Source organism: Triturus cristatus, chromosome 6 (assembly GCF_964204655.1).
Source record: "Triturus cristatus chromosome 6, aTriCri1.1, whole genome shotgun sequence".
Lineage (NCBI taxonomy): Eukaryota > Metazoa > Chordata > Amphibia > Caudata > Salamandridae > Triturus > Triturus cristatus.
The window spans coordinates 1518115104-1518135573 of record NC_140589.1 but is presented as its reverse complement, the minus strand read 5'-3'; the positions used below and the strand labels follow the sequence as shown (position 1 = coordinate 1518135573).

The 20470-nt window shown below is 44.6% G+C and overlaps 1 protein-coding gene across 3 annotated transcripts in view; it reads right to left on the bottom strand.

Annotated features, from left to right (window-relative positions):
- PLCB1 (phospholipase C beta 1) overlaps positions 1–20470 on the bottom strand; it is a 2173917-nt gene that overhangs the window by 388169 nt on the left and 1765278 nt on the right. The window lies entirely within an intron of this gene.

Sequence of the window (20470 nt, the reverse complement as noted above, 5' to 3'; positions counted from 1 at the left end):
AAGTCACACATTTGGAACTGAGTCTTAATTTCGTCATGGCAGAGTTCATATCACAGTACGCAAGGAAAGGAGTAAGAGGAAGAAGCGGTTCAGTCCGGAGGATAAAAGGATCTCCGTTACAGAGGTGACTGAACACTACCAACAACTGCACTGGTGCCACTGACTCTGTGCATCACAAGCCAATGAAACATGGCTGTGGGCCACTGCTGACCACTGCCTCCGGCACACACTGTGGTCAAGTAGGACACACAATTGGAACTGAGTCTTGATTTCTTCATGGTAGAGTTCATATCAATGTACAGGCCTCATTGCAGACTGCATCCCTTTCCAGCTCTGGTGCCACTGACTCTGTGCCACGGGAGTCATGGACACTCTCAGGTTGAACTTTGGTGGTGTCTGAGTCTATGGCCTGGGGGTTGTCTTCATCATCATGTAGCTGATACTGACATGGTGGGAAAAGGGAGACTGTAGCATTCCACTCCTCCAAATTGCCCGTTTCTGCTTGCTTCTGCCCTCTGCATCATGCCCTGGATGGACACCTTCTACTGTCCCCCGTAACACTCTGCGACATTTTCCTTGGACATCATCGAGGACTCGCTAAGCTCTCGTGGCCCTACCTCAGTGGATCGCAAGTAACCGTCCCGTGGCGGTGTGCCTGTGCCGGCCGCAGTGCATCCGGGGCCACTAACTCTGTGCAGCTCAAGTCATGGACCCTTGCTGTTTGTACTTTGAACTTCTTATTGTATGATCACTGTTGTAGTTGTTGCCAGCACCAACCAACACCTGAGGGGTGGCTTACACTACCCAACACCCATCCAGCACAGGCGTCACAGGACGTGTGACCCTGGCAATAAAAGGTGCCAGGCGCACGTGCCTGTAGCCAGTTCCACAAATTATCTCAGTGTGTCTGTGTGGTCATTATTTATGCATGAGGGCCCTGGACCATACCACATTACATTGTGCTGTGTACAGAGGGTGCAACCTTGTCACCTCAGGCAGTGGGGTGGGCCTGGGACATGTTGCTGTGTCAGACCCCCTGTGAGCGTAAGGAAGTGGACCGGTGTACGGCAGTACGGTGTAGGGGTGTGATAATTCAACACGTGGCTCTGGGTGTGGTTGAGTTTAGGCTTTGCCAAGGAAGTAAATAATGCGTGTGTCTCTGGTGTAGTGTTGGCGCCACCCGTCACGCAATATACAATGTTGCTATGTAGCATGCCCCCGGAGTGCGGGCTCGGCCGAGGGGTACATGAGGGTGCGCCAGCACGCTCGAGGTCACGGATCAGGCATGCCAACTGTTTTGTGTGTCACTATTTCCGCAGCATAAGCCAAATGTCTACCCTCAACTGCATGGCGAGTTCAGCCAGGCATGAACTCTACAACAGTGTCCGCAATATTTGATCTAAAAGCAGTCCCTGTCCCTTCAATGTGCATGGGTTGGATTTCCATTTGGGAAAGGAAATGCAGGGAATGATGTCTGCCATTCTTTGCAAGTCTCCATCATAGCATTCACAGGCAGATACTAGGGAGTCTACCCAATATACTCAGGGAGGTCATTCTGTGGCTGCCTGTAAAAGACTATTTGTGATGTGACCAACTAAAACACAGGTGGCATTGCAAATTGCGTTCCCATTCACAAACCACTTGGTGCCAGATGTACGACCACAGCATTTGCAACTCGCAAATTGCGACAAATTGCGAGTCGCAATTTGCGAGTCACAAATTGCTATGTACAACAGTGTCTGAGAGACTGTTTGCCTTTCCCAATGGGGTCGCAAATTGCATGCCTCATGAATATTAATGAGGCAGTCGCAATTTGAGACCCCATTGGGAATGACTAGCACTCCCAGGGATGGTGGCCTGCTAGGGTCAGCAGACCACCATGTCTGGGACTACTTTTATAACTAAAGCAGTATTTTTTTCAAATGCAGCCCGTTTTCCTTAAAGGAAAATGGGATGCATTTAAAAAGAAAAATACAACTTTTAAGTTTCATTTTTTAAGGGCAGGCAATGGGCCCTGAAACCAATGCCTGCCCTTAAAAAATAATTGCACATGCATTCCCAAAGGGGAGGGGTCCCCTGGGGACCTCTTCCCGTTTGCGAGTGCCTTACCACCCCAAACTGCAAGTGTTTTGGGCCCGCAATTGTGGTTGCAAAACATTCATACATTGGTTTTGGAGTCGCTATTAGGAAGGGATGCCCTTGGAACATCCCTTCCTAATAGCAAGTCGCTAACCCTGTTTTGCGAGTCGCTAATTGATTAGCGACTCCCAAAATAGGGTTGGTACAAGCCACATTCGCAAGCGGGCCGAAAACCCCTTTGCGATCTCAAAAAATGGTCGTACATCTGGTCTTTGCAGTACAAATTGCACATCCCTGGTTTGCGAATAGAAATATTGCACCTGATCTTATAATGGCTGATTATTGTTTGTTAGACACATGCAAGTCTGATCTATACGGTTTGCTACTAAAGTGAGAAAATGATCTATTGACTATTCCCAAAAGGGCAGCCCACTGCACAAATTGTCTTACAGGTTCCTTGTCTCATATTTGTTAGCTAGACCACAGCATCAGGGCATGCATGAATAAATGTAGAGTGTTGTGTTTACCAGTTTGGCCAATCAACGATACATACAAAAAATAAGCTAATGGTGTGCAAAGTTACACATTAAGTTATACTACAATGTTCAAAATATCAGAAAAGCAATTGACACAAACAATTAATACAACTGATAAAGGGAACCACAAATTAAGGCAAAAATTGAAACAGCCAAAAATTATTAACTGGAAAAATGATTACAATAAAACTATTGTCAAAGTGAAAATAGTGGAAAAATGTCAAAGAGACTTCAGAGAGTTCAGATTGGAACCTATGTACCCACGGTGAGGAATTTATGAGCACTTGCAACTGCATACAACATGCTTTTTATAGTAAAGGATTTAACCTTTTCAAAAAGAAGCAATTATAGAGCAAAGAACAACCCACCTGCCTCTATCTGAAGAAGGCTATGAGGGAGAAAATACTTCTAGCGGATAGCTAGTTAAAAGTCTGTATTGATCCAAAGTCTGCTCCACGCAAACACTTGTGGCTGGCAAGAGGACACGATTTTGTTCTGCATGAACGTTCCACATTTTTACATTTTGGATTTCAGAAATATTCAGTGTGTCAATTCAGGGAACAAATAGCCAGCAAGTTCTATGCAAATTTGGATATCCTCAGCTGTACTTGCCAATTAACATTTCACAAAGACATGCTAAAGCTCTTTGAGGGTAAAGTTGCATCCAGACATTGCTGATCAATGCAGGCTTGATGACTTGATGTGTGCACATTGTGATTCGCATATGGAGGTTCTGCTGAAAACTACAAATGGGCTATGGACGTTTAAACCAAACCTAGGCCTAGAGGTAGGATTTCATAAATAATTTCCATCTTCCTGTCCACTTAGTTCATTATTGTATGGGGTCAACTCCGCCTTTGGCTGCAAAACCATTTAAAGTTTCCAGACATTGATTTTTGTAGAAAGAATCATTGGGTAGGACGTTTTATCAACAGAGGTAAACCCAGTTGAGATGACGTCAGGAAATTGGTTCCACAGGTTCATGATTCTCTGTGGTCAACTCGCCTTTTGTTAGAAGGCCATTTCGAGTTTGAAGACATTGATTTTTGTAGAGGGAGTCATTGGTTAGGACGGATTTTCTCACCAGAGGTAAACCCAGTTAGTATCAGGTCAGGAAATTGGTTCCACAGGTTCTGGAACAAAGTCTTTGTCTTTGAACAGAGGTTTAAGTCATGGGTGGAACAAACTCATCTATTTTTTTAGGGTGACATAAACAGCAGCCTTATGGCACCACCTCAAAGTCAGAATCAGGTTTATTCTATTTCATAAGAAATCGTAAAAGCATACATTTTCTAAAAAAAAAAAAACATTAAACTGTTCTCACCATCATAAAATTATTCTATAAAATCTATTTTTTCCTAAGCTGTAAGACTGTACACAGATAACTTGCCAGAGAATTACCGACTGGCAGGGATGGTAATGTTTGTAAATACAAAAAGGCAGGGCCAAATTTGTTTAAAATTCAAATTACGCGAAATCTGTACAATGTATTGTTTCCTCAAATCCATAAAATAGATTAAAAAAACAGAGTATATAATGTGCTTTGAGTAGATGTGTTGTCACATGGGCATTTAGGTAAATTTTTAGACATATTGTTTGGAGTCAGAAAAGTCACTAGTCGATGAAAAATATCCCGACTAAAGCGGGTCAGGCAAACTTGTGCTGGGTTTTATGGACAAACTTAAGATATGGTTGTAAAGCAAAAGTGAGCAAAGTCAGTTGGTTCTTAATTACACTAGCTTTAATTAGTTTAGTGGTCACCTTGCTTCCTCGATCAATTTAAAGCACATCTTATTTAATTCTTTTCTGGAAACAGACTGCAATGTTTCAGGTGCCCCAGATCCTTCAAGTCTGTTTAACATTTTTCAACCATGGAACTTGAAGGAATGATGTCAATTTAAGAAAGTCCTCAATCACCTAGTAATTTAGGTGACTATCAGCACAGGACCGCACTTTATGCCACAACAGGATAGGACGAGGACAGGCAACAACAGCTATAAATGACATCCCCAGTTCTGAATGACAGACTTGATATGAGCAACTCTGGGGTACTGACAATAAAGATCTAAAGAGGGCATTTGCAACAATTTGGAGGGAATTAATATCACTGAGTCTCCATAGCTCCACCCCATACAATGCTGTTGATACATATTTGGTCTTCTATAATCTTAAGATTTTATTGACCAGTTTATTACCAAGTTTGTGTGTTGAATTAGACAGTGCAGGAGTTGATTTCACAAAGTTTAATTTCCCAGCATTAATAGCGCCCTTCTATCGCCCACTCTGTGAAAACATAACCCACAAATATGAAAACGAGGAAGTGAAACTTAGCTTGATGTTATTAACAAATAAGTATGGGCACCTCACAGAGCTCTTCCCACATTTCATTACAAATGTCTTGCCCAGATTAGTTGTTAAGCTCAAGTCCTGCATAAAGTCAGAGAACAAAATCAATAGACTTTGTAGTCCAATGTGGGTGCGAGCCATAAGCACTGCATAGTCTGTGTAGAGGAGGGCTGGAACCGGGCGCTGTCCAATTTGGGGGAGGTCCTTGCACCCTTTGACCAAAACGTTTCCCAAGTTGTTGATATATAGGGTAACCAAAAATGGGGCAAGTACACATCAATGTACTTATGGATCTTTATATTTATCACTTTCTTCTAATTTAGCATTTCCAATGCACTACCCTATTTCTCAGCCTATACTTCTCTCAATATATCTTCTAGCCCAACTTTCTGACTCATCTCAAACTTCTTTCTACTACTCTTTCCAATGCACTACCCAGTTTCTCACACTATACGTCTATCAATATATCCTCTACATCCACTATCATTTATCCCAAACCCCATACCACTACTATGATCCCCAAAATAACCCTTTCTAGACTCTCCCCTACTCTACCCCTCCTTGCATCACCTGACACCTTTTTACTTTACCGATCCCCCAAAACAAACCTTTCTAAATTCTTCCCTCTGACTCTTCCCCTCCAAAACCCCTTTTTACTCATCCAAAAACCTCCTCCTACTGCTATGACCTCCCCCCCAAAAAATCCAAATCCTTCAACCTACTATTCCTTCACTATCCCTTTCAATCAAAATAACAGACTAACATGGTCACTTCTCAAATTCCATATTCCACTATACTAATTCACCACTAATCCTTTATGCATTCCAGAGTAGCGTGCTACTCGCTAATAAAGCGTTTCAACAACCCATCAGGGTTACAAGCGCTATAAAAATGCAAACCCTTTTCCCTTTTCTACCCCTTCTCAATCGGAATAATTGACTAACATATCCACCACTCAAATTACTTTTATGTTTTAATTCAACACTAATCCTTATGGGTTCCAGAGTAGCGTGCTACTCACCCAAAAAAACACTTCAAACCCCCATCAGGGGTAGCAAGCGCTAAATAAATACAAACCTCTTTCCCTCTTCTATCCCGCTGCCTACCCTTCTCTATCCAAATAACTGAATAACATATTCACCACTCAAATTACTTCATATATCACTATACTCATTTTCAACACTAATCCTTTATGGGTTCCGGAGTAGCGTGCTACTCGCCAGAAAAGTGCTTCAACACCCAGCAGGAGTAGCAGGTGCCATATGAATGCCCACCTTTCTTCCCCTTCTATCCCTCAGCTATCCTTCTCACTCCAAATAACTGACTAATATCCACCACTCAAAGTACTTTCATATTTCACCATACTAATTCACCACTAATCCTTTATGGGTTTCCGGAGTAGCGTGATACTCGCCCAAAAAAACCTTTTATCACCCCATCAGGGGTAACAAGCGCTATATAAATACAAACTTTTTTCCCTCTTCTATCCTTCTGCTATCCTTCCAAATCCAAATAACTGACTAATCTATCCATTACTTAAAATTACTTTCATTTTTCACTATACTAATTCAATACTAATCCTCTATGGGTCCCAGAGTAGCGTGCTACTCGCCGAAAAAGCGCTTCGACGCCTCGTCAAGGGTAGTTAATGCTATATAAATACAATTACAATAAAATACAATACAATCCCTACCTAACCCCCCTCTCCACGGCGAATGGTGTTGTGCTTTCACCCCTCAGGTGATAACGAACTCTGGCCCTGCTTCCTTAGTACAAGTCCTTTAAAACATGATTATGGAGGGATCTACTTCTAATTCTTCTAAAATGGACCACAATGTGACATGGATAATGCAATCAAATGTGCTAGATAGATCTAAAAGCATCTGATCTTTCCTGGCGGAACTATACTTTCTAATTAACAGATTTAGATGAAAGCACTGTTCAGTCATCCTTAGGCCTTTAAAAAAGCCATATTGAGGGTCCGATAGTATCTCTTTGCTTTCCGCCCTCTCTTCCAACCAACCAAGAAGATCCTACCTTCTACCTTTACCAGAAATCGAGTAAAAAGATCAGGTGATAGCAAGATGGATTTGAGTGGTCACCATTTTTAAAAATTCCAACAATTAGGGAACCTGACCAAGAACTCCAAAACCCTGCGCTACCACATGCACCTAGCACCCCTGTTAAAATAGACCTCCATAATAGAATGTTATCTTCATAAAGATGAACCAGAATTCTGTCCAGGCCGAGAGCCTTACCTTTCTCAGCATAAGGGCCCTATTTACTTTGTCAAGAGAGAACCTAATGTTAATTACAGAATCCATTTTTGCAAAGTGCGCCACCCACTCCAATTCGATAATAGCAACTTTCAATCCTGGTGGTCCATCATCTCTCAAAAAGTGGGAATTTATGACATGCCAAAATGCTGTGCTATCTCTAACTGAGCTAGCTTCAATTGAGGCCTCCCAGATTTCAGCTTTTACACCATTTTTTCTTTCCTTTAAAGTCGATCTATATTCTTACCTACACATTTGCACCTCTCTAGTAAACCTGGGAATTTTACGGAGGGCAGCTTTAAGATTCTTGTGCACCTTGGAACAATGGGAATCAAACTACCCTTGCTTGGGATGTTTTACCTCAGGGTTACTATCCACCAAAAGCTCTTCAATGTCACTGGACATGTTAGCAAAGGCCCTCAAAATGACCCTAGGATTGGTTTCCTCATCCAAGCAGTTCTCAAAGTCTTCCCTGTGTTTCATGAACCAGTTTGCTCAAAAGGTCAGCTGAATTTGTCTTGGACCAATGCAGTGAGAGACCATTGCTTAATGCTTCTTCAATATTCACAACCAAAACAGGATCTTTTTGTACGTGATTGAACAAAGATCTGAAGTTTAGGCAAACACTCTATGGGTAATGATCACCGAGGGAAACTGAATGTGTTGTAAAGTTGGTAAGACAAGACTGTAGTCTAAAAGATAATACAATATAATTAATTACCACATTAGAACCCCTACCATTCAATGTACAGTTACAAGGAACAGCAAGTGTATAAAATTCATTGGAAAAGGTGAGATCATGCTTATATACCAATTCATTTACTTTGTCACCTTAATAATTATGGGTAAAGTGTATTTGATCAAGATCTCGGATATCAGTCATACCACAAATCTTTTTTGAGTGCAGGGGGCACAGACGAATGTTGAAGTCAAAGTATTGTGTACTCCTTACTCCTGCTATGGCACAAAGACGTAAGGTCATTTTCTAATTGACCTAGTACAATCAAAATTTCCCTGGCAGAGGCATTGTTATAAAAAACTTAACCAGGACCCAGTTAAGTTTTTGCGGTAAATCAATTGCAATTATATGATAAAAACTAGTATTAGACCATAAGGTTTTATTGGGAAGTGGCAAGTAGTTAGAAATGTAAGTACACAGGCTGCCTTGTACTCTGCCGGCACTAAATGACACCATGGTTTGATAAAAAGGTAAATAACCATTAACATGAAGGGGATCAACTGGCCAAGTCTCCTGAACACACGGAATATGGACATTAGAAACAAAATCAAACCATTCTGAGATAGCAATTTTACTATGGAAGTGTAATGATGTAACATGGATTTACTTTATTACAGGAAGTTTGCCACATTCCAGAAGAGTACATTATATCTTGGGTGATCAAAAGGGGCTGCATCATCTAAAATGTCCGTGAACAGCTTAACATAGTACTAGACGGAGAAATATAAATAGATTGGGCATCTGGGCAGTGTGTAGGACCTTCCACCAAAGGTACATGATCAGAATTTAAAGAGAGTCAATCTACCCCCTCAAAGTTTTCTAAAACAAAGAAGCGGTTATGAACTGCTATACGATAGTATGAGTTCTGAGGTTTCAGAGAGGAGGGTCTTGGTGGGACGCTAAGACGAATGGTAGGGGATGGTAGAAATACCCGAGCTGTAGCACAGAAATATGGTGCAGAGTAACAAGTAGATTACCTGTTCATTGAAAAAGTGTATCCAATAAGCTAGGTAGTTTAAAACTCAGAAAAACACAATCTCCTGAGAACTTGTTTGTGCTCCTGCCAACCCAACTCACCCTTCTCACCATCATAATGCCATCAAAAAGAGGCCCATTTAACACTATTAATTTACCCACCTATTATAAAGCTTTATTCTTTAGGGATACTCAGGACTCTGTAGATGTGGGAGTTAAGGTGGTGCAGAGGGTGCAGCTTCAGGGGGCAGATCAAGAAAACCTGATTAACTAGAGGGTGTGCTTGCTGCCACCTCATTATCACTACATGAGTGGGTAAAAGAGGTAGAATCATGTTGCAGGTAAGTGGCATGTTACCAGGACAAAAATCTGGCCTGCACTTCTGTGGGTTGGAAAGAATAGTGAGAGGGATGTAGCATTTCCTAATTGCAAATGATGCATGGTATTTAAATTGACTTTAGATTTCAACAAATCTAGGCAATTAGTAGATACATTTTCCACATGCGTCAGTCGGTTCACTAATGAATCAAAATGCAGTCTTTACTAAGGCTTCTAAGGACTGTACAGCATCAAGCAGCATCTTAAAGTCAAACTGAGTCAGCCCGACATTCTTTGATCTCTTTTTTTGGTCCCATGGAGGTAGATTTCAATTTGAAAGAGAACACAGCCAAAGTTTTAGTCGCCTCCTGAGTATTACCAGATGTTTTTTAACGTAGCCCTGGAGTCTTCATGTGCTTTGAAGGGGGTAATATGCCAACTCAGAGGGAAAGACGGCACTGGTAGTAGCTGGTTGGGTTACATTGCAGTCAATTGAACCCTGGCCGCTAACAGCCTTGGCAGTAGTTGAAACAAGGCTTCAACTACTTGAAGTAATTGTCAAAGTTGGAGGAGATTTCCTGTGCAACCGCAATATGCACAGTAGTAAAATCATGCAGGCAGGAGCTTATTTTCTATTGTACAGTATAAATCCCTCTATTTAATGCTGTCACAGCACCATTATTATAGATCAAAATAAAAGAGTGGGTCTTACAGAGAGACTTCCCTTATACCAAAGTTGACAAGTGCGTCCTCTTCCCCATGGTATAATGCAGAAAATTATTATACCAAAGGTTACGGAGCTAAGAGAGTTGGCTCAACCTGGCCTCCTTTTGGGGTCTGATGGGTTCTGTCCTTGGCCCAGGCAGGTGATGTCGATATCAGTGGCCACCTCTGTGACCTCTAGGCCCACTGGACCATGCAGTCCTTGACCAAGCAAGTAGAGCCACGGCCACATGACCACCAGTCACACTTTATAGCACTCACAGCACAGGTAATGGCGATGTCGGGGAGCCCCAACCTCTTCAACATCTACACGGCCCCCTCACAGCCATCGTCAGAAACTATGGACTCAACATTATCTCCTACGCTGTCGACACCCAGCTGATCCTTTCCCTCACCAACGAGCACACAGCCACCAGAATCAACTTTCACAGCGGGATGAAGGTCATTGCCACCTGGATGAAAGATAGCTGCCTCAAGACCAAAGCACTCATCCTGGCACCCGCCCCCTAAGCCAGGGAAGACTCCTGATGGCCCACCGCACTTGGAACCCCTCCCACCCCCTTGGATCACGCATAAAACCTCAGCATCATACTGGACTCCTCACTCACAATGAACTGCCAGATCAACGGTGTATCCTCATCCCCCTTTCACATGCTCTACCTGCTTCAAAAGACATTCAGATGGATCCCCACAGAATCCATGAAGACCGTCACCCAAGCACTCATCACCATCAGACTCAACTACGGCAACGCACTCTATACCAGAGTCACCCAGAATCAGTTTAGGAATCTACAGAATGTTCAAAATGCCGCAGCCAGACTTGTCGTTAACATCCCCCATTGCAGCCACATCACCGAACACATTAGACAACTCCACTGGCTCCCAGTCAACAAGAGAATCACCTTCAAGCTCCTTACACATGCCTATGAAGCTCTCCACGACGTAGGACCAGCATATCTGAACCACTGCCTCATATTCCACATATGCACCAGACAACTTTGCTCTGACTAAATTGCCCTGGCCACCGTCCCACGGATCTACAAGACCAGAACCAGAGGAAACCCCTTCTCCTACCTTGCTGTCAACATCTCAAACACCCTACCCCTTCACCTCAGGCAATCTCCATGCTGACCCAATTCAGGAAGGGTCTCAAGGCCTGGTTCTTCGACTGAACCCCCTCGCCCAGACGGATCAGCAGCCCCTCCCCCCTAGTGACTTGAGACCCTCACAGGTGAGTTGCAGCGCTATACGAACCCTTGATTGATTGATATCAGGGGACGACTCCTAAACCTCTAGGCCCGCTGGACCATATGGGCCTGATCAAGCAAGTAGAGCCACGCCACTTAATCTTGTCCTAAAAAGAGGCTTGAAAGTGGCTCTTTTATAAATGTTTACGAGTTCTCATGCTGGCAAAATTCCTCTTTGCATAAATCACTTAAAATCTTATTCTTAAAGGCGGGATGTTTTATCTTCAATTTTCAAGATGAACCTGAAATGCTGGCAGATAAAACAAGGAAATTTAAATGTGGAGCTAGCATGCCATTGGTGTGCCATCCTGGTTCCGGCAGCATGGGGTAGGTCTACCGCTCATAACGCGGTCAACAATCGACACGGAGTTCATGTGTCTTGAATCTGTCGGAGATTGATGGGGCCTGGCTACTTGAGCCTTTAGGTCGTCCATCACATCTTTAGGTACTTTTTCCTTTAGATGCTTTGTGTGGTAATCCAAGGTTAGTTAACCCACATACCACGGTGTGTAAATTTAAGAAACACTATTTGGTCCTGAAGAATTGCCGCTCGATCAGTCAGACATTAAGGCACGAAAATGTTGACCACATAGAGTAGAGCGCAACATCCTGACACATAGAATCAGGTAGTCGCCAGTCTCACATTTTTAATCAGTTTGGAAGCCAGTCACAATAAAGTTTCTCTATTTGGACTTCCTTACCTGTTTTAATTTAGTACCTTCACTTCACTCTATCTACACCTATTAGGCCCCTTACACCCACAGGAATAAAAGATCTCCGCAAAAGAGACCCTTATAGGGTGCCCGTCGGATATTGCAGCGCCGACCCGACGAGGAGCAGGCCCTATCATGAAGCATGACACCCAGCTGGCTGGGTGTGTGAGGGCCCTAATTCCGAAAGGAGGGATCCCCCTTTCCCTCCCTTCGCAATAGAATCGCCTATCATTCATGTTGTGACACCCTCTCTCCCTCTTTTACCGACCCACTCAGGAACTACATACCCTTTTGGTAGTGTTATTGGTGTGTTGCCCTACACTATTCTGTGAATATTCCCCACACTCCCCACTCCCCACTCCCACTTTGTAATGTGCCTTAGTTCCTGTGCCTAGTGGCACTAACATTCACCTAGTGCCGCTTCTGAGCTAAAATACAAGAAGACAGGTGACCACTTTGAGGCTAAGGTGCCATCACACATTATAAACTCCATCCGCTATCAACCAATTCAGTCCAGTCTAATTCACATGGGTTCCAGTATCCTATGCCAAGTCTATCCCAGGACACAATTCTGGAGAATGAAGCCAGTCAATCGGTCATTGACATTTGTGTACAAAAAACCAAATAGGATAAGGTTAATTCAGTCACAAATACCCATGCATTGTAATCAAGGGGCATTCCCTCACTTTACTTGCCCAAAATATGTGTTCCCTTTAAAGCATGGGACACCAGATATCTTTCAGCTTTCAGCAAATAAAGCTAGGCCTCTCAATCACCAATGTGACAAGGTCTCATCTACAAGTAGCCATCCGAATAGGCCACTTTAGTTGGATTAGGCAAAACAATAACATATAGCCTGAAAGCCACAGATCTGAGAGTTTCAGGCCAAACTACACTAAGGTCCTCATTCGAGGTGGCCATAAAGACAGATTCAGTGATTTACCAACTGTTTTCGGGTGGAAGAGGTGTGGCGCCGCGGCCAGGGCGACTGACTCCGGAATCTGGGGATCACGGTTTGATCCATGGCGCCGGCGGCAGATAAGCCCAGCACCATGTGACTCTGGGCAATAGCTTGCTTAATCTTCCCGACGGCCCCCAGCGCCTAGAGACCCTTACGGGTGATTGTTCGCGCTTTACGAATATGGATATTACAAATGTGGATAACAGGTAAAGTGGTAAAACCACACTCCCAATTCTACCCCCGAACCTCTCACCGGTCCAAACCTACCAACATGTGCCGGTGGAAAACAGCCTGAAAATGATGGATTACAGTAGAAATCTGGTTCCTGGTTCCCGCAGTAATTCCCCATTTCTCTGGGTACAACGTGGAATACCATGCTATCCCAGCACTTCAGAATTACTAATCCCCACAATATCAGTGATATCAGTTGCAGGAACACAACATTGATATTCCCAGGCCAATGAGAATGATGGCTTTAGGATTTAATCTTGTTATTAATTTGACATTTCAGGGGTTTTATATAATTTGATGCAACAGTTTGTTTATTATAAACAGAGTACCAGCAGCAAAGTTCTTGGATGACCAGTGCCACAAGGAACTGACCATGAAAAAACGACAGGAACGTTTTAACACGTAGCACAGTTTTCATAACTCACCCACCAGCAGCATCTTCTGGCTTTAATTGATCCAAATGACTTATCAGAAGATGGCCATTAATATGCTGAAGGTGTCAGTGATATCCTAGTGTCCTTATAGGCTATGGGTAGAGCTGTTTTAGTATGCGGTATAGCATGTTTACAGCTCTTATAAAGCTGTGGTCAGTTTGCCAGACATTGCCCAAAGAAATGGCCACACCTCCAGAGTTCCAGATTAAAAAAAAAAAACGTGGGAAATATGACGAATAGATCGTTTTTCTTATTTAAACATATTATAACCCTTTTTTTCTTCATATTCCTTTCTAAAAATTAAAAAAAGTCAAATCTTGAAGTAAAAAAGGCCTCTCTTTCAAGAAGTCATTTGAAGCTCATGCACTTTTCTTTTTCATTTCATTGGACCTTTTTCAGAAAGCAATGCTCAACAAACACGCGGTTTTGTTTATTAGTACATTTATATGAGGCAGCTGATTTTTCTCTCAGTAGAGACAACTCCCTCACATTACATAATAAATATTACAGCAGCATCATTCATTTTTAATTAAATTCCTCCTTTAAACATGCTCTTTCAGAAGGTCGTACCTTTCTCACACGCCTACGCCTTACTGACTGTATACTTGGGTGCTACTTTTCCATTTTGCAATGTTCACAAAGGCTCATTATTTTTTGACTGACTAGAGTGTAGAAAGTATTTGTGTTTCTAATAATGCCAGAAAGTGAAGAATTGGGTGTTAGCCTTAGGAAACAAAAACGCCTTTTCAAAGCTTCCAAAATTATACACCATACGAAGCAGAAGGATGTAGATAAAACTAACCTTTGTTAAAAAAGGAAATATTTCTGTGATCATGATCTGTCTCTAGTGGCTTAGCAATGTTTGCTGATCGAGAACGTGAGTAGAAAAATGAACAAGTAGTTAGAACTGCAAATAATTAAATAAATACATTGCATTAAAAGATGATTTAAAGTTTGGGGATGTGGGGAAACAGAAGTTTTTGAGGCATGTTAATATATTTTGCATGGAATATAGTATTTGCCCCTATTAATTTGCACTGGAATACAACATGAAGCAATCACAAAGAAAATGTTCAAAACCTCTGGAGTCACTTTCCGCTAAAATGGGCCAATCCTACGTTGCTGGTCCTAGAAAACTACCTGCAAACCGACTCCCTACTGGGAAACTTAATTTTATCATATTAAAATTGTGTTAGGTATCAACCATGTCGTAAACGCTGCTAGAAAGGCCACCTGTAGATCATAAACCCATGGATTCTTGGAAAAATCCATATAAATAGTTTTTCTTCTTTAGTTCGTCCTATAACATCAAAACATGCAGGTTAAAAGCCGGCGACCCCTGAATGTGCCTCAGAGATGTTAGATGAAAAGTGGCTTTTTCCAGTCTATGAGAATACCTCTCAAAAATGGAAGGCTAACTGAAAAAAGTAGCAGTGACAGTCCTTTGAAAGGCATGTGTTTCACAGTGAAGCTGTCTGTAAAAGATTTAGCGGCAAGAGAAGGCAAGGGAGTTTGCTGCATTATAAACACTATTAGGTAGGTAGGTATGCTTGAAAGGGAAATTGGCAGAGAGTTCAAATGCAATTGGATGAATAATTAAGAGTTTAATTGAAAACCTGAATGTGGACATAATGGGGAGGTCACGTCACCTTTGCTCTGATTCATTTGCGATTGGTTATTTAGGGTGATGCTACAGGCAGTGCTTAATTTGAGCCAGTGGTTTATCATGCTTGGCATAGGCACTTAATTGAAGTGACTCATACCTGCTTCCCAATCCATTCTTATAGCTTTGGGGGCCTGGAATTGTCCAAATTGTCACAGATGTAGGAGTATGATGATTAGTAGTTGTGTTGGCACTGTCATTGGCAGTGCTAGAAAGGGCACTTGGCGGGGTGAACTACTGTGGTCTTCTGACCAGGGCTCTGGCATTAACATTTTTAAAAACTTAGCACAGGCTACAGCCCACAGGCGGAACAAAACAAAAGGGGGTTTAACCCTCACATAAGCCTCATAATAAATGACTGGTGCAGAGGTATGTGGTGATGGAATTGCGAAAGTGGAAACGTGTCCATAAGGTGATCTTTTTAGATCACAGGGAAAAAAAGCCCTTGTTGCGATCTTATTCCAATTCCCTTACAGTAAAATGTCTCAGAGGAAATACATTACTAGTTTAACTGCACCCAATGACTACAACTTCTCCTCATGGAAATCCCTCCTGGTGGATCATTGCGCCATCTGAGCAGCGAAAACCACTGGGAGGAAATTTCTTCCATCTCGTAAATGGTAATTGGTGAAATACACCATTTATGCTCTACCTTCAGTTTAATGGGGAACTCAGAAAGAGGGACATGATGCCCGGGTAGGCAGGCATCCGCTGTTTGATTGGAAGGAAAGCCATACACAGTCTGGACACGTTGTTCAGTATCCAGTCATGTAATGCTCTGTGCAGTGATTGCGAGCGCAGAGTCATCTTAGTGGGATAATATATTCGCATAATCCGAGGATGAAGAAAAGATAAGAGCATTGTTTTTCACTCTGAATAATTTGCTTATGGACTTGGCAGGGAGTCCTGCATTGTAATCCCTAAAATAGTGAAGCTGAGGCAAGGTCACTGTGAGGGCTAGTAAAATCATCAATTGAAGGAGAAGCAGGAAGAGATTTCAACACAAGGTATGCAGGTCCTAAAAGTATTTATTTGTCACACTGTGGCCTTGAAATAGGAAAGTGAAGGTGTCAAAAAGTACAACGAGGCTGAAAACGTTTTGTTTGGGTGAAGAAGAGGATGTCTGGCTATCGAAGTTGAAATATCTCTCACTATTGTGGTGAATTTATGAACTATCTTTCAGCTTTTGGATTCTGTGGAACTGGTACCATATATAAAAGCGTGCTTTTTTAAAGAAATGGTGTAAATCCGTTCAGTAGTTGCTGGGAAATTAAAAAAATTACATTTTTTATATCTGAGCACCGAGGAGGATTCACGAACCATCCAGAGCATGAGCTTCATTGTGATTGGCTGCCAACACTCCAAACCAGGAAGTGTTGGCAGCCGTCTTGTGACAAGAAAAAAGTAAAACAAAGATGAAAAACAAGAAAAGGAGGCAGGGTAGAAATACCCTGATCCCCTAGGCCTGCTCAGGGGGTCCCACAAGGACCCCAAGGGCCCCCCAAATGTTTTTTTTTTTTTTAAATCGGCCGAATTCACCCTGGGTGCCCCGAATCCAGCCGAGAAAGTAAAATAAAAAAACAAAGCGTGGGCTCCTGTGCTTCGTTTTCTATAAGCCCCCGGGAGGACAGGTCCCAGGGGCAAAGTGGAATACATTAGTGGGGACCCGCAGGCACGCAAACCCCTCTGCAGCCCAGGGGACCACCACCTCCCTGGAGCTTGAAAAACTAAATGCGTGGGGGGGGCTCCTGCCCCCCATGCTGCCCCGGGGACCGCCACCTCCACAGGGCATTGATCATTTAGGGCGGGGGGGCCTGGCAAGCCCCCCGAGCCCTGGGGACTGCCACCTTCCCGGGGCCTAAATTATAATTATAAAGTGTGGGGGGAACTCCTGCCCTTCCCCACACTGCCCCGGGGACCACCACCTCCCTGGGGCTATCCGAATGGAACCCTCATTGGCTCCTGCAATGTCCCGGGGTGCCCGGATATTGCCGTTTTGCTCCCGCACTGCCATTGCAAACATTGCTTTGCTTCTTGGAAGCGAGAGCAGGAAACCTGCTCTCGCTTCCAAGAAGCAAAGCAGAATTGTTTTGGGGCAAGGGGAGCTGCATGTCAGCAGCTCCCCTTGCCCAAAAGCAATGCCAGCTCGTGCAGGAAGCGGGGAGCCTGCTGGGCCCGCGGGGGCATTGGGATTCCCCCACGGTCCCCAACATGAGGACCGGCCCCAGGGGATGGGCTCACTGGGATCAGAAGTGGCCCGGGAGGGGGTCCACATGGACCCCTCCCCTTTAATTTAATTATTGTTTAAAAAAATAAAGGAAGGCCGGCGCTGGGGGATGGGGTCCCCGGGGCAAAAATTGGCCTCAGGAGGGGCGCTACGTGGCCCCCCCGAAATAAAAAAAAAACAAAGGCAGGCCAGGCCCCTGGGGATGGGGTCCCCAGGGCCAGAAGTGGCCCAGGTCCTCCCGAATATTTAATTATTTAAAAAAAAGAAAACCCGGCATCTCGCCCCTTCCCTGTACCACTCTGCAAACAAGCCTCCTGGCGCGCTCTTGGTTGGGGGATGAAGTCCCCTTTCCTCCTGAAGGTCCCTGGGGGCCAACTAGCCCACCAGGTACCTCCAGTAAGTCCCACACAGCTGGTTTGCTGAGAGTGCTCAAAGGCCACGCCCCCTTTTAACTCCACTCTGCAAACGTGCCTCCTGGCGCACAGCTGTTGGGGGATGAAGTCCACTTTAGTCCTGAGGTCCTCAGGACACAAGAGGACCTCATCGCCCCACCAGCAATGCGCCAAGAGGAACGTTTTCAGAGTGGTGTAAAAAGGGGAGTGGCCTCGGACCACCACTCAGCAATCCCACTGTGTGGGCTTTTACTGGACGTACCTGGTGGGCAAGTTGGCCCATACGGACCCATAAGACTCTAGGGGCCCGCATCCCCCAAGCCAAAACGCGCCAGGAGGCGCGTTTACAGAGTGGTGCAGGGAGGGGGCGGGGCCTCCGGCGAGATGCCTGCTTCTGTTTTCGATTTCTTTTCTAGAAGGGGGCTGTGTGGCCCTCCTTCTCTTAATATTTTTTGGGCCCTGGGGACCCCATCCCCCAGGGCTTGAGCCATATATATTTTTTTTTAATTGGGCCCCCCTCCAGAGGCCGATTACGGCCCGGGGACCCCATCCCCAGGGCTTTGCCTCTTTTTCCCTATTTTTTTTAATGGGAGGGAGCAGCGTGGCCCCCCCTCCAGGGCCACTTTTGGCCCCGGGGACCCCATCCCCCGGGGCTTTGCCAATCCTTTTTATTTTTTAAATTTTCTCAGCAGAGGGGCCGCGTGGCCCCCCTCCCCTGGACTACTTCTGGCCCCGGGGGCTGGACAGCCTGTTTTTTTTGGTGAGGGGAGCTGCGTGGCCCCCTCCTGAGGCCAATTATGGCCCCGGGTACCCCATCCCCCAGGGCACAGCCTTATTTATTTATTTAAATTACAAAAGGGAGGGGGGCCTGGCCAGCCTGGTTTTGTTTTCATGAGGGGGGCCGCATGGCCCCCCCTCCACTGGGCCACTTTTGGCCCTGGGGGCCCCAAGTTGGGGATCGTGGGAGGAGACCCAATACCCCCAAGGTCCTTGCCAGCTCCATGCCTCCTGCGGGACCCAGCATTTCTTTTGGGCAAGGGGAGCTGCTAACATGCAGCTCCCCTTGTCCAAAAGCAATTCTGCTCTCGCTTCCAAGAAGCAAACGGCAATGTCCCGGGGGTGGGCACCCCAGGACATTGCAGGAGTCGGCCCTTGGTGGTGGCGGTCTCCAGGGCTATGAAGGGCTTCAGGAGGGGGGTGCGCGGCCCCCCTCCCAAGGTAAACATAGCCCCGGGAAGGTGGTGATCCCCGGGGCCAGGGGTTCGCTATGGACCCCTGTATTTAATTTACTGAATGCCCCAGTGAGGTGGTGGTCCCCGGGGCAACATGGGGTTGCAATGCCCCCGCACTTAATAATTAAAGCCCTGGGGAGGTGGCGGTCCCCAGGGCTGCGTGGGGGGTAAGAGCCCCCCCACGCTTATTATTTAATTTTTATTAATAAAGCCCCGAGGCGGTCTTGCCTGACCTAAACCTTACTTTTTGACACAAATAAGTCACCCCTACGGTAGGCCTTAAACAGCCCATAGGGCAGTGTGCAGTGTATTTGAAAGGTTGGACATATACCTTTAACTTTTACATGTCCTGGTAGTAAAAAAATAGGCCTGGGCAGTAAATTCCGTTCCACTCGCGGAATTTGCAGAATTTGGGTAATTTCATGCTCCGAGGAGAACGCAGAATTGACAAAAAATCCGCGAAGCGTGGCTTTGCGGAATTTTTTGCTTGCTCGCGCTTTCAAAATGCTTCTTCACGAGATATTTCCCCCGAGCACGCAAACAGCGTTCACGAACAGGAAAAAAGCATCGGGAACGGGCGGAACAAGCAATTCCGCGTGTTCGCGGGACTCTGTGTGCTCGTGGAGATTTTTTACCGTTTCGCTGAGCTTTGCGTAGCGCGACTACGCAAATTTCGCCCACCCCTATAATAAACTCTTACATTTGTTTTTCTCTACTGCAAGACCTACCTCTTCAATAGATTAACATTGGGTTATCTTATGACATTTATTAATTGATAACTTTCAAGTAGGAAAGTCGAGTTTGGGCTTTAAAGAATTGTAATTTAAAGCCATCATTAATGGTAAAGTTGGATTTTAAGTCAAATATTCAGAAAATGGCACTTTTATAATGTTGGTATTTTCTTGTCCAAACCATTTGGTGCCTGCAGCCTCCATCCTGGGTCATATGATTAGGTGTAGTTGGCAGTTGGTCTTTGTGTATTACTCCCAGACAGTGAGACAAAGGGGAATTGGTGTTGGCAGGATGGACCATCGCTGTCAGGATGAAGGGGAGGAGCTGTCACCTACTACACTTCCTCATCAAAAAGACTCTGCCTCAGCACACTCACAAAGAGTTTCCCGCTATTCTTTTGTGCCCTAAGACAAGCTTGGCCAAGGGCAGAGAGGCAGGACATTCGAGAAAATTCTTAAGGGGAGAACTTCAGAAGCTTTTCCAACTTCAAAGTGGGCACCATGTATAAATATTGGACCCTGAGACCCAACTCTTTATTACACTTCTAGACCTGTGGAAGGCTAAAAATATGAATGCAGTGCTTCTGTGCTGCTAGAAGGACTTCTCTGCTGCCCTGCTGCATTGCTGCCTGAGTGAGAAGGACTCG